Source organism: Myotis yumanensis, unplaced genomic scaffold (genome assembly GCF_028538775.1).
Source record: "Myotis yumanensis isolate MYYU_CA2020_CCGP unplaced genomic scaffold, mMyoYum1.0.hap1 SCAF_1, whole genome shotgun sequence".
In the NCBI taxonomy this organism is placed as follows: domain Eukaryota; kingdom Metazoa; phylum Chordata; class Mammalia; order Chiroptera; family Vespertilionidae; genus Myotis; species Myotis yumanensis.
In genome coordinates, this window is record NW_027223752.1 from 234,885,752 (window position 1) to 234,904,403 (window position 18,652).

At 38.0% G+C, this 18,652-nt stretch overlaps 1 long non-coding RNA gene across 7 annotated transcripts in view; it reads left to right on the top strand.

Annotated features, from left to right (window-relative positions):
- LOC138997588 (uncharacterized) overlaps positions 1-17,792 on the top strand; it is a 76,478-nt gene extending 58,686 nt beyond the window's left edge. For all 7 annotated transcript variants that reach the window (XR_011468991.1, XR_011468993.1, XR_011468997.1 and 4 more), the window contains 3 exons: positions 1,686-1,756; positions 13,475-13,661; positions 16,662-17,792. This is a non-coding gene — a long non-coding RNA (uncharacterized lncRNA). The remainder of the gene's footprint in view (positions 1-1,685; positions 1,757-13,474; positions 13,662-16,661) is intronic.
- Positions 17,793-18,652: the final 860 nt, after the last annotated feature.

Sequence of the window (18,652 nt, forward strand, 5' to 3'; positions counted from 1 at the left end):
CCAGTTTCTTCTCTGGGAGCCAAGTACGTTGTAGTGGCCAGGAAAAGCCCTTGGACAAAAATCCCCAGGTGCCTGTAGCAGGAAGCACCGAGTCAGTGATACACAAGAACACTGAGTGCAAAGAGGATGAGGACTGTGTCACGACAACATCTCCAGGGATGGCCCACCCCATATCCAGAAACTCTATTCATTGTTGTAAGCACATATTGCTGACCCTGTGCAGATGATGGATTTCTTATGTAATGTGTCCTTACGTGGCTGATTGATCTTCTTATTTTATTTTCCCATAGCAAGAGATCATTTTTCTGACTTTGCTAAGGTTGTTTTGACATCAGTAGCACAATATTTATAACAGCCTTGATAAACAAAGTCCTTAGTGCAGGACACATGAATAGCTTCCAATCTTACCACCATAGGCAGACACGTTGTGCAGGTCCTGGGGTAGACAAAAAGAGGCTGGCTGCCCTGAACTGAATACATTCACCCAGTCTATCTGATTGTTCAGGGTTTCTACTGAGGTGGATAATATTTCTAGTGGGCATTGACCTGAGACAAAAAAATGTCGACACATTTTTGGTCCAATTCCATAGGGCTATTCTTAACCATCTCCTTGATTTTCTTGTTTCATTATCCTCAACTTCCAGTCTTTTTTAAGCTAAGTCATTTACCAGGTGTCTTTGTGTGTAGTCTTACATGTGACCACTTTTCCCTTCAAATTGATTGACAGATACATTGCTGCAGATCTGTTTGCCAAGGTGGAATGATGATGACCACTGTATTTCATGGATATTCACCATTGGGGTCATACTGCAGAAATCATCTATTTTCTGTTCATACCAACGGATGAAATTGAACCATTTATGAGTCAGTTTTAGGTGATTCTTCTAATGTCAGCTGATATTAGGGAACAATCAATAGGGTCATAGGCATGAGCCAAAGAGAGGCATTGGTCACTAGAGTCCAGTGACATAAGGATGTGGGAAACCCATTTATATAAATTATATCTACTCTCCTGACCTGCTCACACCTGATTCTCATTTCCATCATAAGCAGGATTGTTGCTGTGCCTTACAGATAATACTTAGTTCATAATGGACTCATTATACAGTATGAAGGATACCATATATGAGCTCATATATGAGCATATTCATTGCATACTCATTAAATGTCTCACAGAGTTTCTATGAAGGTTCAGTGGCTATTCAAAAGTGAATAGTGCTCTGGTACAGAGAACACAGACTAGCTTCAGAGACTTGCCAGAGAACCAACATGGTGAACTACCATGGATAACAAGTAGATACCTTTACTTTCTTGAATGCACCCATTTGAATCACTTCCTGGGCTTATTGTCAAAAGCTCTAACCTCACTCAGAACTGGCAGCCTAATGAGTCATCTAATGAATGGGTCAGATATATATATATATATATACATATATATATATATATATATATATATATATATATTGTTAAAACTGGAATACCCTGTCTTTAAAACTCAAAATGACCATATAAGCACTGCTCCAGACTTTTAGTGGTAGAAAACACAAAGTGAAATAACCTGAAATGTATTTTGTAAGAAATGTCTCAATAGTATCCAAACTCTCAGACCTCTAAAAACTTCAAAGATACATCAGGTTCCCAAGACCTTGTAAGATTTAATACCCTATCCTCTGATGCATTTTCAGCCTTTCTGGAGAGCTTGACATATCATGGGCATCAAGTTCAAGTAACACTATGTCATCAGTATGGAGCAGAGGTATGTAAACTATAACTCCAAGCCAAATGTGACCTGACACCTGTTGTCATACATAAAATTTTACCAGGACAGTCCACCCATAACTTACATAACATCTAGACTTCTCAATGGCAGTACTTAGTCATTGTGACAAAGATATTATGGTCTGTAAATGTAAAATATTTCCCACTTGACCCCAGCTGGTGTAGCTCAGTTGGTTGAATGTCGCCCTGTGTACTAAGAGGTCACAGAATCAATTCCAAGTCAGAATATATGCCTGATCCCCAGTAGGGGTTGTGCAGGAGACAGCTGATAGATGATGTTCCTCTCTCATCGATGTTTCTATCTCTCTCTCCCTCTCCTTTTCTCTGTCTCTAAAATCAATAAAAACGTATTTTAAAAAATAAATATTTTCCACTTGACCACTTAGAGTAAAAGTTTGCTGAGCTCTGCAATAGTGGGATATTATAATGCATACCAATGTGTCCATATGATCAAGATCCCTTCAATCTATACCAGTGTGTCCATATGATCAAAGTCTCTTCAATCTATAGAAAGACAGAGCAGTTTGACATAACCCTGGGAAAAACAGTGAAAATGTCCTGCTGTCTTTTCAAGTGAAAATGTCTCTTTGACTAATAATGTCTGATTCTTCTTCCTGAGAAGCACTGAAAAGTATAGATTGCCCAGATCAATAGCTATATACCAAGAGCAAGCAGGGAATGGTGATTTCTTCTAGAAAACTTACGACTCCACAGAGAAACTATTACTGGGGCCACCACTTTGTTATATATATGAAAGATTACCAATATCTGTCAAGATCCATCATTTTTTTCTTTTTTATGTACCATGTCTGTGAATAAAGCAGGATGTAATGAGGCCCACCAGTGCTATCACTTATTTTATTTCATTTTAAATCTTTATTGTGGAAAGCATTGCATATGTCCCCTTTTTGGCCCCAATCACCCCTTCTAGCCCACCTCTCTCCCCACACTGGGGCCTTCACCACACTGTTGTCTATGTCCATGGGTTATACACATATGTATACAAGATCTCTTCCCACCTCCTTCCATTCCTTCTGAGATTCGACAGTCTGTTCCAAGCTTCTGTGTCTCTGGATCTATTTTGTTCCTCTGTTTATTTTCTTCATTAGATTCCACATATGAGTGAGATCATGTGATACTTGTCTTTCTCTGACTGGTTTATTTTGCTTAGCATAATACTCTCCATGTCCCTCCATGTTATCTCAGAGGGTAAGAGGTCCTTCTTTTTTACTGCTGCATAGTATTCCATGGTGTAAATGCACCACAGTTTTTTATCCACTCATCTACTGATGGGCACTTAGGCTGTTTCCAGATCTTAGCTATTGTAAATTGTTCTGCTATGAACATAGGGGTGCATATATTCTTTCTGACTGATGTTTCAGTCTCTTATTCCTAGAAATGGAATCACTGTGTCAAATGCAGTTCCATATTTAATTTTTTGAGGAAACTTCATACTGTTTTCCATACTGGCTGCACCAGTCTGCATTCCCACCAACACTGTACTAGCATTCTCTTTTCTCCATCATTTGTCATTTGTTGATTTGTTGATGTGAGCCATTCTGACAGATGTGAGGCATTGTTTTAATTTGCATTTCTCTGATGATTAGTGACTGAGCATTTTTTCATATGTCTCTTGGCCATCTGTATGTCCACTTTGGAGAAGTGTTTATTTAGGTTCTTTGCCCATTTTTTAATTGAATTGTTTTTCCTTTTGCACAGTTGTATGAGTTCCATATATTATATATTTTGGGTATTAATCCTTTATCAGATGTATAATTGACAAATATGTTCTCTACCTGTGCCTGTTTTGGTGTGGCCCACAGTTAAGAAAATTGTTTCCATCTAACTGGTTCAGAAGTTAAAAGAATAGTAATACTTTGTGACATGTGAAACTGATATAAAATCCCAAAAATAAAGTTATATTGGGGCACACCAGTTCATTGTTTATGCAATGTCTACTGTCAAGTGTCCCCATATCAATAAATTCTCCTCCATCCAGCCATATATTCTGTGGTAGCCTCCAGATCTATCCCCAGTCTTATTCTACTAATTCCTGAGAGTATACTACCTATCTATTTTCAGAATACACTCTTTTGTTCTAGAGCCATGCTAACACTAAATATTGGTTTCATACAATAAAAAGAGAAGCAGACCTTGAGAGGGGCAAGTATCATGTAGGTTGGCACTTACCTTGGACAAAGCGCTTGCATGGTCCTTATACAATGAACGATTCTTCTTCTTTAGTAAATAGTAGCAGACATTCTATAGCCTAACAGATTTAGGGAAACACAAGGATTCAAGGTTCTCAAACTCATCTGCCCAACATTCCCATCCAGATCTTAGAGTTCTATTATTTTCTTACTATGGCTATAACTTTACTGTATAAAACCAGATGGAGTTGTGAATTAAGCTTTCATACTAACTCTGAAACCTTTATATCAAATATTGGGCCTGATATTCAGCATAGTTTATTCTTTGGCAAAGTTGAGAGTCCTTTTTAAAATATATTTTATTGATTTTTTACAGAGAGAAAGGGAGAAGGATAAAGAGTTAGAAACATCGATGAGAGAGAAAAATCGGTCAGCTGCCTCCTGCACATCTCCTACTGGGAATGTGCCCGCAACCAAGGTACATGCCCTTGACCAGAATCGAACCTGGGCCCTTTCAGTCCTCAGGACAACGTTCTGTCCACTGAGCCAAATGGGTTAGGGCAAAGTTGAGAGTCTTTTAAAACATTTCCATTGAGACCTACTGCCTTTTACATTGTTCCCTGGGTGAATAGTTGGCGAAACTGAGAGTAATAATTTCTTACTTCAGAGCTCTATGGCAGTTGTTATCAGTCACAATCCTTAAATGTCTCCCATTACCTAGTATATCTTATCACATCTGTATCTAACCCATTACCATCTGTCATGATTGACATTGTTTGCCATCTTTCCATTTGGTCATTTAGCAACCTAATACCAGGACCTGGTTCCTATGGTCTACTATCCTACTTTAGTTTCCAATTATATCTGTGTTCACCATGAAGCAGAACCTGATACAAAGCTTTGCCTGCAATAGGTTTTTGTTTTTTAAATGCGGGGTCCAAGGTTGCAGCAGCAGGAAATGAAGAAGGGAAGAGAAAGGGTCTCAATACAGTGTGTGCAAATCAACAGTTATGGGCCAGCTGGGGTTTCATCCTCCTGGAGACCTCAGGGAGACTGCGAGAAAACGCTTCATTATTAGACACAAAACTGTGGCACATATTGAGTTGAATGTAAATAAAACAGGAAATCAAAAGCCCAATCTTTCAGGGAGCAACCTGGGACTTGATGTTCAATACGGATAAGTGAAATGTATGTCCATGAATAAAGGATTAAAATATTCACAAATGCTATTTCAGAGATAAAATCTAAGGAGAAACTACATTACAAAAACTATCGCTTTTAAATATGAAACAGTACATGATCAAAAAAAATAACCTAAAAAGCCTTATAATGAAAAGTATCAGTTTCAAAATTTAGACTTCCCCATTATTGATCTTATTGTCTAGGATCATCTGCTGTAAACAATTGATGTATTTAATTTTGTATGGTAGTTATTACATAAATGTACATTGCCTTTTCAAATATTGCTTTAGCAAGAGCTGTTTGTGGTTCAACTCCTCCTACCTCCTTTTCCCCTTCCTCTCAAATTTGAAAGAAACATTTTTGTTTACTACTTATATGCAGCTGCCTTTTCAATTTTAAATCTATATATTAATATTGTATAAAATTTGAGATAGAATCTCTTGAGATTAAGATAACAGTATCCCTACCCTTCCCTAGGAGAAAGGAGGTTCATTTGAGTCTTTCAATGACATAGTTTGACTTTCAGGGTTAATAAATGTATGTACTGGCAAACCAGTCTCCCATTCTATGTAACAACAATTGAATCAATGAAAAAGCCAAAAACAACAGAAAAAAAGGTGAATAAACTGCAACACAAAGCAAAGATAGAAAATTCATTCCATATCTAGTTAATATTCTCAGGCAGCGGTGAGATGTTTCCTTTAATATATTCTTTGACTTTGCACCTTCTGTTGAATGATTTTGATGTTTTTAATATGCATCTTGAAGTTCTCTTTTTTTTGGCTCCTAAGCCTGGATATTGACTATACAGAGAGTTATTCTAACCTATGGGTCAAAATTCATAACTAGAGAAACTGATTTTCAAGTTATAATGAAAATAATGAGCATATTTTACATACAAAGCCTAAAACAAAGCTATTGATATGGGAGAAATGAAGAATATTGAAATAATGGGAATAACCCTGGTCTAGGAGCCTGGACACCTGGATTCAGGCTTTTGCAACTTCATTGATTAAAATTAATTTTAAACATAAACATGAGCATCTTGTTAATGCTATTTCTGTATATAAGTGCTGAGACGAGAGTAATAAATAAGGCAAAATCTTATAATCTTAAAAGTGACAATTATGTAACTATCAAGTGTGATAACTTGAGAAGAAATGTCCAAGGGAACCCAGAGGTGAGGCCTCATAGTAGCTTTGACGGAGCAGGATGTTTTCTGAAAGCATGTTTTTGTTGAAGTCTAAAGAAAGAGTAGGGTTTTTGAGGGGAATTGTAGTGGTTTATGTGACAAGAACATTTTGGGTAAAGATTGTTAACTTTGGGCTAGTGTTTAGATGGAGCATGATAAGTGCCAAACAATTTGTATATCTAGAGCACAGGGTCATCAGTCATTTTCTAAAAAGGGCCAGATAATAAATATTTTTTATTTATTTGCAAGCCATCAACTTCTGTTGCAACTACAGGAGTTGTAGCATAGAGACAGAAATAGATAATATATGGACAAAGGGATATGGCTAGACCTAATGCAACTTTATTTACAAAAACAATCAGAGAGCAGTAGTTCAAAAACCCTGATCTAGACTGTAAAGAGCAAGGGGGTTTTGAGAAATTTGGGGCTACTGTAGCAAGCAGGGGCCAGACTATAAATATATATTTTTTCTTTTTGTATTGAATTTATTGAGATGATACTGGTTAACACAATCATACAGGTTTCAATGCACAATTTCACAGCACATCATCTGTACACTGTATTGTGTGTTCACCACTCCAAGTCAAATCTCCTTCCATCACCATATAGCCCCCCTCTACCCACTCCTATCTCTCCCTAACCCCCTCCCCATCCCAGCAACCCATACACTGTCATTCCTGTTCATGAGTTTTTTCTCTTGATTTTTTTCTTAATCCCTCCCCCCCACTCCCCTCCACCCCCACCTCATATGAATGGAAGTGTTTTAGATCTTCCTGTGTCATTAAAGAGTCGTCTTGGAAGGCTAGAAGCAATATAAAGAGATCATCAGGTTCATAATGTTACCTTCCTCTTTCTAAAGTCATGAGTAGATTAAAAAGGTAAAATATCATGCCTGCTGTACACACAGGTGGCAGAATCAGGGAAGTTAAGGAACTTATCCAAGATCTCACAGCTAATAAGTGGAGAAGCTAGGTTTTAGGTCTGCTGCCTAAACTCACACTCTTGCCAGCATACTCCAGTCTACTGCAGTATCCCAACCTGAGGGCATGAATCTACAAAGGTACTGGTAAGAAAGAAAGGCTGGGTGACTGGGAAGAGATTAACCAAAGAATTTATATGCATATATGTATAATCCATAGATAAAGAAAATAGTGTGAGGAAGGCCTGGGGCAGTGGGGAGAGGGTGGGCTAAAAGAGGCCAATTGGGGGGAAAAGGGTATATCTGTATAACTTTCAACAATAGCAGTAAATTAAAAAAAATAATAATAGTAAATAAAAATAGGAAGGTGAAAGGGAGTCAGATAAACCCATTAGGCAGGCATTACAGTAACCATAGCAAATAAAAATGAGCTGAACTAAGCAACAACAGTGAGAACCGGGAGACGAGGATACTTAGATGTTTAAGAAGTGATGGTGTATGAATAGGGGACGTGTTGATGAGGAAGAGAGAAATCAGGAATGATGCCAGGATTTTTTTTGGGAAACTGGTGGTAGATACCGAGGTCATTCACTAAGATCAGGGACATAAAGGGAGGCTGAGTTTGAAGATGAAAATAACAACCTCGGTTTTGAATATGTTGACCTAGGGGTGCCCCTGTTTCATCCAAAGAGGATTTTCTAGTATATAAGTTTGTCAGAAAAAAAAAATGAGGCCCTAACCGATTTGGCTCAGTGGACAGAGCGTCGGCCTGTGGACTGAAGTATCCCAGGTTCGATTCCGGTCAAGGGCATGTGCCTTGGTCATGGGCACATCCCCAGTAGCGGGTGTGCAGGAGGCAACTGATCGATGTTTCTCTCTCATCGAGTTTCAAACTCTCTATCCCTCTCTCTTCCTCTCTGTAAAAAATCAATAAAATATATTATTTTTTTAAATGAGGAAACCAAGATAAATTTGAAATTTGGATAAACAATAAATAATTATAATATAAATATATAAAAATACTTTCATGCAACAAGCTTATCCTAAACAATTACTTGTTGATTTACCTGCACTTCTATTTAGCTGGGCATTCTAGGTTCTTATTTGACTAATCTGGCAAACTTGCAAGTAAATAGTTTATGTATTTGTAATTAGGAGAGAGACATTGATATGAACTATAAATTTAGTGATCATCTGCATGTAGCTGATCTTGGAAAGTTTGCTGCTAACTAGTTAGCTCTCTCACCCTGGCCAAGTTAACCCCACTCCATATTTGCATAATGTGGAAACTTTATTAACTAATTTTCCTTAGCCTTTTCTGTTTCAAGATAATATATAATTATGAGTACACTTTCGTCAATGCATCTACTTGTTATTGTACTCTTAGCTAGTATGAACAAAATTTACTATAATTTCATGGAGTTTACTGCCATATAAAATTTTAGGAAAGAGCAAATTATCATTTGCAAGCAAAAGTGTCTCTGGTTCTGCTTTTTTTCAATCCTTTTATGGAAATTAATGGAGAGCCATTCTGATATAAAAATGTTTATTTCTTGAAACCACTTTCTTTTATCCATTTGCTTTGGTCACAGTATGCCATATTTGGACTCTAAATTTTGATTTATACTTAAGTCACACTGTGGTGATATTGATTCACTTGAACATATTTGATGTATTACATTTCTAAATGCTGCAACTGCAAACAAAACAGCAAAATTATTTCTCCTTCATTTTATTCTCAAGGGAATTTCACATTTGGAAAACAATCATATTTGATTCCCATATAGGTTTTAGGTCCCATTCTAAATAGCTGGTCAGCTGAAAATAAGAAACTTCCAAATGCCAGCATAATGATGTTAGTGTCCTCAACATCATTGTTTTAAGTGTTTATAAAATAAATTTAATTATATTTTGATACTTTAATAATATTAATAGCTATGACCAATTCCACTATAAAGACTTCAATATTGTATGACAATTTGCAGGTAGTGAAACTGAAGCTAAGGCTAGCTAAATGATTTACCAAAGATAGAATGAAAGAACTTTAACACCAGCTTTCTGGTTTCTTATTGTCTCTTCATTATAACACATCTTCTTTCTTGATGTCATAGGCTTTCCTCACAAATAACTGGCATCATTTTCAAGGCAATTATTTTAAAAAGTGACATAAAGAATATTAGGTAAATCTAGGGCAGATTTAAAAATAAGGTGGTGGCCCAGCCAGCTTTGCTCAGTGGTTAAGCATCGACCTATGAACCAGGAGGTCAGGGTTTGATTCCTGGTCAGGGCACATGCCTGGGTTGTGGGCTCGATCCCCAGTGGGGGGTGTGCAGGAGGCAGCTAATCAATGATACTCTCTCATCATTGATGTTTCTATCTCTCTCTCCTTCTCCCTTCCTCTCTGAAATCAATAAAAATCTATTAAAAAATAATAGGGTGGTGAAGACCTAGAGGGGGGCTGGGTAGGGGCTGGGTAAAGGGGGCATAAATAGAAGACATCTGTAATACTATCAACAATAAAAAATATACAAAAAAAGATAAGGGAAAAGTATTCTTGAAAAAAACAACAACAACAAACAAACAACAGAGGGACACAAGGATACAATGGGAGGTGTTGGGTATGTCTCTGACCTTGATTGTGTTGATGGTATCACTGGGATATACATATGTCCAAACTCATCAGGTTTTACACATTGAATACATGCAGATCTTTGCATATCAATTTTACCTCAATAATCCTATATAATAAAGAGGTAATATGCAAATTAATCCTCACACCCTTACAAGATGGCTGCCTATGACCAGACCAGCAGAGGGGTTAGTGAGGAATGACCAAACAACTGAACAGCAGGCTGAGTGGTGCAACCAGGCCGACAGGGGGGTTACTGAGGGTTGACTGAACATCAGGCTGCATGGGGCAACCAGGCTGGCGGTGGGTGGGGGCGGGGTGCATAAGGGGTGACCAGGCCGGCAGGAAGGGCAGTTGGGGGTGACCAGGCCAGCAGGGGAGGGCAGTTAAGAGCGACCAGGCTGGCATGCAGAGGCAGTGAGAGTCGATCAGGCCAGCAAGGGGGGGGGGCGCAGTTAGGGACTACCAGGCAGGCAGGCAGGTGAGCGATTAGGAGCCAGTGGTCCAGCATTGTGAGAGGGATGTCCAACTGCCAGTTTAAGCCCCATCCACAGGACATCCCCTGAGGGGTCCCAGATTGGAGAAGGTGCAGGCTGGACTGAGGGGACACCACCCCAGTGCACGAATTCCATGCACTGGGCCTCTAGTATAGTTATAAATTTAATATAGTAAAATAAAGAGAAAGGGAAGATTCCCATTATAGATGATCTGAAGACAAAAGTTTAGGAATGGCTGGATACTAAAGACACTTGAATAGTAGATATAATTAAATATAATCTAATAGCATTATACTCTATAATCTATTATGTTATTGATGAATCAGTGTTCATCTAGATGTAGGCAATCAGAATTTTGAGAGGTCTAAAACTAGACATGGAAACAATACTTGAAGAGTATTTAGACATTTAATTTGAAGAAGAGAATATGTATAAGGCCGAATGCTATGTAGAAAGAGAAAGACTAATTATTTTTTATCACAGAGCTGGGGTAACAAATCAACAGGATGTAAAAGGATTAGAAATCAGAGAGAAAGAAGAAGAGGAATGGGAAGGCAAATTACTATCTTATAAGCACCTCCTGTGCACCAAGAAGTTTGGACATGCAAGCCCCATGCTTCCAGTAATATATTCAGAGATCCTGAGTTCAGAATTTTATAAACATTCTACTGCACTCAGTATGAAAATACCTTCTTTTTCACTGAAAAGTGCAAAAACTGTGACTGTCCCATAGACCGTAGTGTAGATATTTGGATTCAAGGTCTTTAAAGAGGTGACTAAGTTAAATGATCTCATCAGGGTGAGGCTCTAATCCAATATGATCAGTGTTGTTATAGGAAGAGGAAAAGATACCACCAATGCCTGTGAATAGGACAATGACCACATGAGGAAAAGCAAAGAGAACCTGGTCATCTACAAGCTCAGGAAAGAGTAACCTTCCCTCTCAGACTTCTGAGGAGGCCAACCTGCCCCCACCATGATCTTGGACTTCTAGCCTCCATTTCTGTTGTTTAAGCTTCCCCCCGCCAAAAAAAAAAAAAAAAAAAGTTTATTGGTAGGTAGCAGTCAGCATAGAACACAGGTTCAAATCCCTACTTTTCCACTTACTTACTATGTGATCTTTGTCCAATGTGCTCCAGAGATGTGTTTAGGTAAGCTGGAGTTCAAAAGGTTGCTCTAGAGATAAATAAATTTGTGTTTTTTTTTTTTCAAAATGAAAGATAATTTGATAAAAAAATTTCTTACTCTTATACTTGGAATGCACAATTGTCTAAAGAGGCATACTTGTATTTATAAGATGCAATTTTATTCAAATAAAGTTCACACTGGAGGAAGAAGAGGAAAACCTATTTATGAAATCCCTTCTATTCCACACCACTTTGAGTTTCTAAGCAGGTATTTAAGTTCTTGAAAGTTAAAACGACAAGTGCTGGAGAGGATGCAGAGAAAAAGGAACCCTTGTGCACTGCTGGTGGGAATGCAGACTGGTGCAGCCACAGTGGAAAACAGTATGGCATTTCCTCAAAAAATTAAAAATGGAACTTCCATTTGACCCAGTAATCTCACTTCCAGAAATATATCCCAAGAAAACAGAAACACCAATCAGAAAGGATATATGCACCCCTATGTTCATAGCAGCACAATTTGTAGTAGCTAAGATTTAGAAACAGCCTAAGTGCCCATCCGCAGATGAGTGGATTAGAAAACAGTGGTACATCTACACGATGGAATAGTATCCATATCTATCTATCTAGCTAGCTAATATGAAAAGTGTCTCCTCGGGAGTTTGACTGGGAGAACAGTTCGATCCCTTGCTATGATGTGCGCTGACCACCAGGGGGCAGCGCGGAATAAAGGAAGGCCCTGGCTGGCAGCCAGAAGGCCCTGATCAGACCCGATCTCCAGCCAGGCCTAGGGACCCTACCTGTGCATAAATTTTGTGTACTAGACCTCTACTCTTATATAAAAAGCCTAATATGCTAAGTGTCTGGTTGTCCAGTTGGCCGTTCAATCAAAGCATGATATGCTAATGATATGCTAAGGCTGCTCAACTGCTCACTATGACATGCACTGACCACGAGGGGGAAGATGCTCCGACCAGTAGGTGAGCTTGCTGCTGGGGTCCAGCCTATCGGGACTGAGCGAGACAGGATGGACATACCTTAGAGCCCTCCCGTGGTCTCTCCCCAACTGGCCAACATCCTGCATCCCTTCCTGGTCCCAATCGTGCACCGGTGGGGTCCTGGCCTTCCCTGTGCTCTCTCACTATTTGGGACCCCTCGGGGGATGTCAGAGAGCCAGTTTCGGCCCAATCCTGCAGGCCAGGCAAAGAGACCTCACTGGAGCACAAATTCGTGCACTGGACCTCTGGTGCTGCTATAAAAAATAAAAAGAAGGAATTCTTACCATTTGCAATAGCATGGATGGAACTGGAGAGCATTATGTTAAGCAAAATAAGCCAGTCAGAGAAAGATAAATATCACATGATCTCATTCATTTGTGGAATATAATGAACAACATAAACTGATGAACAAAAATAGAACTAGAGTAGAAGCATGGAACAGACTGTCCAACCTATGAGGGAAGGTGGAGGGTGAGGGGGTAAGAGGATCAACCAAAGAACTTGTATGCATGCATATGAGCATAACCAATGGGCACAGACAGGGGGCGGGGGGAGTGAGGGAATGTGCTGGGGGGTGGGGTGGCCAGGGAAAGGTCAATGGGGTAAAAAGGATACTTATGTAATACTTTAAACAATAAAGAATTTACATTTAAAAAAAACTAAAGTTAAGTTTAATCATCCCCCAAATGGAATTAATGATACTTATTTTGCATTTTTTTAGTATTGTGGGTATGTGGATGTAATTAAAACAGGATGTTGGAAAGCCTAATGAGAAAATTAGAACATATTAAAAGGTCATTTTCTTGAATGTAGGCTTTAATATAACAAAAATATCTTCTCTCTGTCATCACTGACTCCCCCTATTCAGAACAATGGCTGGCATATAAAGCATATTCAACTATAATTTTTTGGATTAATTAAGTAATTAATAACTTAGTATTCAAAATGTTAATTTACACTGCACTGTAATTATTGTATTACTTTTTATTCCTAATAATACATAGGGAGATTGATATCCAGTCCAGATCCAAATGACTCAGAAATGCACCAGTGAAATGACTCGTCAAGAAAGAAAATAATGATTGGGGCCAGAGCATTGGAAGTATTTTCAGACACCAGCCAGTCTTCTTCAGAGTTACCATAGATTCCAGTTTGCCTAGAGGACTTCTTATGTAAAATTACTGTCCAGAAGTAAGTATCAATGTACTCTTTTTTACTTTCAATAGTGTCAGTTTGGATAATGAATTATATGAGACGTGAGTCCTATGCCTGTTACAAAAAAGAGAAGCCCTGCCCTAGCCAGTTTTGCTCAGTGGATAGAGCGTCAGCCTGCAGACTGAAGGATCCCGGGTTTGATTCCAGTCAAGGGCACATGCCCAGGTTGTGGGCTCAATCCCAGTGTGGGGCGTGCAGAAGGCAGCCAATCAATGATTCTCTCTCATCATTGATGTTTCTAACTCTCTCTCCCTTCTTTTCTGAAATCAATAAAAATATGTTGAGAGAGAGAGAGAGAGAGAGAGAGAGAGAGAGAAAGAGAGAGAGAGAGGAAAAGAGAGAGAGAGAGAGAGAGAGAAGCCCTGTTCTAAAATTGCCAGTGATGGAAACTCAAGAAAGCAATCCATACCTCAGTCCATTGTTGACCAACCCAGATTGTAGAGAATGTATATCCTTATATTACTTCACCCATTCATTATTCCCTAGGACCATAAGAATAAACAAAGACTGATTCCATTTTCCTTGTCTCCAAGTGAAATTCCTGTGAATATTTGATGGCCGCTATATATTCCCATTAGTTCTTTTCATTTTTGCACAAGGCATCCTAGTTATTTAATTTGTTTTCATTTTTTCATATAATTGGTCTTTTCCAGATTTTTCATTTTGCTGGGCATACTCCTCTGGATGAACCCTAAGTCACAAATTTAATCTCAGGGTATGTTTATCTTCTCTGTAACTATCCACTTCATATCTTGTTTTTTCCTCTCTGTTTCTCTTTCACTCTCTCTGTCTTTGTCTCTCTCTTATCCCTGAATAAGATACAGCCCACTTCCTTGTTTCTGGTCTTTCATTCTATGTTCTTGAATTTCAACACTACTCTATTTCCTTTTCTCCAGTGCTACAACCCTGACCCTTCCTTGCTTTTATTCTTAATCACGGTTTCTGTCCTCTGATTCCTGTCTCATGTCTTTCTTCTGTTTTCTTTGCTCTCTGAGACAGCTGCATATCAGAAAGCTTGGTCCTGTTATTAATACAGTACCAGCCTTCTTCATTGTCACTGAAGAACTGACAGCTACAATATGAGTAGTAAGGTCAGGCTGCCAAAAACTTGCTTGTGTAATGTCAAATCCAAGGGTAATAGGACCTGTTTTTATCCCTATTCTGCTTCCATTTTCCTACAGATCTCACTGCTTTAAAGTTCTGTGAAACAATATTACAGATTTTCCTCTTATCATCACACCTAGCATTCAGCGGAGCGGATCCCTGAAAAAAATATAATGAGGTTTCGGTGAGATTCTAAGTGTGAAATTAACCCAAATAGAAAAGGTTTGCATTCTGAAGAAGCCCGGAGGAATAAGGAGCATTAAATTGCAAAGACAGAATTGACCTGCCACATAGATAGATATTGTTTGGATGCTGAGAGGATAAATCTGAAGTGTCACACTGCAGTCATTTTGGCACTTACAGAGCTCCTCATTAAATTTGTGATTAATTGAATAGACCTCCTGAACTTCTCATTGAAACATGGGATTTAAAAATATATATGAACCCCATTGAGGTCTAGTCACTAGATTTTAAAGAACTAAGAGAGGCACACCTTGGAGTGTGGGTTTGATTCTGACCACCACAATAAAGCAAGCCTGATATTTTGTTGGTGCAAGGTCTTGCCTTCAACTTGTGAAAAACACAATATTTGTTTAGCACAATAAAGCAAAGCACAATAAAAGATGTCTGTCTCTACATATTAACTGCTCAGTGTGTTACTGGCATGGTGCTAACCATTTTTTGGCATTTTTATTATTATTATTGATTTCAGAGAGGAAGGGAGAGGGAAAGAGAGATAGAAACATCAATGATGAGAGAGAATCATTGATCAGCTGCCTCCTGCTTGCCCCCTACTGGGGATTGAGCCCACAACCGAGGCATGTGCCCTTGACCGGAATTGAACCCAGGACCCTTTAGTCTGCAGGCCGATGCTCTATGTATGGAGCCAACCAGTTAGGGCTCACACATTTCTTAAACTTTTAATCCTATATAATAAAAGGGCTAATATGCAAATTGTCCCCTCGGGAGTTCGACCAGCCACAAGTTTGACCACTAGCTCTGACATGCGCTGACCACCAGGGGCCAGCACAGAACGAAGGAAGGCTCTGGCCGGCAGCCAGAAGGCCCCGATTGGCCCTGATCCCTGGCCAGGCCCAGGGACCCTACCGTGCCTGATTTTGTGCACCAGGCCTCTAGTTTTAGGATAATTTTAGTCTTATGAAAAAGTTTCAAAAACAGTATAAAGAATTCCCATATACCAGTGATTCTCTACTGGGGGTAATTTTACACCTTATCCCCCAAGGATATTTGGTAATGTCTGGGTAAATTTGTGGTTGACACAACTATGTGTGGGTTACTACTCTCCTCTAGTGAATAGTGGCCAAGGATGCTGTTAAATATTCTACAATGCACTGGGCAACCCTCACAACAAAGTACAATCTGGTCCCAAATGTCAATAGTTCTGAGGCTGAGAAACCCTGACATATATTTTTCATTGTTTCCTCAAATTTAACTTCTTACATAATCATAGTACAACCATAAGAAAAAGGAAAAATAAGAAATTAATATTGACATGTTAGTATTATTTCATCTATAAATGGTGATGGAAGGAATCTTGATTTGGAGCAGTGAACATACAATACAATATACAGATAATGTATGAAAGAATTGTCCACCTGAAACCTATGTAATTTTGTTAACCAATGCCACCCCAAGACATTAAGTAAAAAAAAAAAAATTAAATTTGCAAATTCCCATTACTACTGTTTTTCTGATCCAGAATCCGTCTGAGGATCCTGCCTCCTTAGTCTCCTTTAATCTTTCATGATCTTGATACTTTTGAGGACCATTGGTCATATGTTCAGTAAAATTTCCCTTGATATTGAAGAATTTATTTTTATTTTAAAATTCAGGTTGTGTGCTTTTTTATAGGAATACCCAGACATGATGTGTCCATTTTACTGAATCAGATCAAGAGGCAAAAGATGTTGGTTTTTTCCGTTAGCAGAGCTGTTAACTTGGGTGACTTGACTGGATGACTTCTAGTTTTCTTCTCCTTTGTAATTAATAAGCATCTGGTGGGTTACTTTGAGATTATGTGAATATCCCATTTCTCAACACATTTATCCATTAATTGTAGCACTTATTAATGATTCTTGCTTTTTAAAAAAGTTACTTAGTTTGAACAATGATGTTTTCTATTTTCATCATTTTAAATATATTTATTGGTTGAAATTCTCTTCTAAAAAAGAGCTTCCCATTATCCTCCATGTGTTTGTTTATTCATTTTTTTTTTTCATTTTAGCACTCACACAAATATCTATTTTTCCTAGGGTTATATCCCAATATAACATCATTATAATTATTGTTATTATTTTGCTCACCTTGTACCTTATGTGGCCATTGAGGGGGCTTTCCAGTTGTCTTTTATAAACTTTAAAACGTCTTCAAGTTTTGAGCACTTCCTGTCTTTCTGGTCCTACAAGGTGTTCCAGGTGCATCTTGTACTTACTTTGTCGGCCCAACCCTGGAATTAGCCACTTCTCCAAGGAATTCTTGCTCATTTTAGTTTAAAAGGATATATAAAAAACAAGCTTTTACAGTGAGTTTGATAAACTGGTACTGGGGCATCATTGCTTTTAGCTCCTCTCAGTACACAGAGTTAAGAAATTAGATATGCTTACACATACTTATATTTCTATATCTATGTATATGTTTTAAAAACAGAGATTGTGTATATGTATATATATATATATATATATATATATATATATATATATCTACAATTTCAGCGTAGCACCAAAAGATTCTACTTTTCCTATTTGTTTATGTGTAACTTCTTTCTCTAACAGTGAGAAATCTGGCTCTCATTCTTTGCAATATATTTATTGATTAGCTCCATCATTAAATACAAATAAAATAGTTTTAGTAATGCTAATTTATATCACTGTGAAAACATACCTACTAACTATAAAATATTTGTGTACAGTTTTTTGTCTTTGGCCTTACAGTATGTAATAAAAAATACTTTGTTCTGGAGTTACTTTATTATCCCTCTTCTCCTCTAGTATTACTATGCTACTTATTTGTAATAAAATTATGCCTCTTTAGCATCCCATTTGGGGTTTCCTTGTCATTATTGGTAATTTAGACATTTTTAAAAGTTATAAAAATATTAAAATTTAGAATTATACCAAAAGATATGTTCAGAGAAGTGTCAGTCTTTACACCCAACACTACCCTAGTCCCATCCTCCCATCCTCCCGGCTGTTTCCATTCACTTCTGTGGACAAGCAATCTTATTAGATTTTATTTCCTGTGTTTCTTTTCATACAAATGGGCAGATACATGCATGCTTTCTTATAGTCACCTATGTTTTCCACAACAGAGAGCATAATATAGTCACCCCTTTTCTGTAGACACACAGTTTTGCTTAATTCTTTAAAGAGTGCTTTGAAATATTACAAGTAAAGCTATTTGCGAAACCCTAAAAATGATTTACCAAGAGATTCTTATAATTGGTTTTGGTCCATCTCTTACATGTAATAGGTTCACAGTCTCATTAGGATTAAACTTTATTTTAAAGTTTTATTCTCCCAGGATGTCTATTGAAATTGCTTACCTACTTTCCTTAAAATCTTTATTGGCCCTCTGGCATACAAAATAAAATACAAACTCATTAGCCTGACATAAAAGGCTCCTTACGTTCTAACTAATTATCTGTCCTTATCACTTGCCACTTCCCTTTCCAATCCTTGAGTCCTGGAATATTTCTTGCACACACTCTAAGCCAGCGGTTCTCAACCTTTTGGTCGCGACCCCTTTGGTGGTCGAACGACACTTTCACAGGGGTCACCTAAGACCATCCTGCATATCAGATATTTACATTACGATTCATAACAGTAGCAACATTACAGTGATGA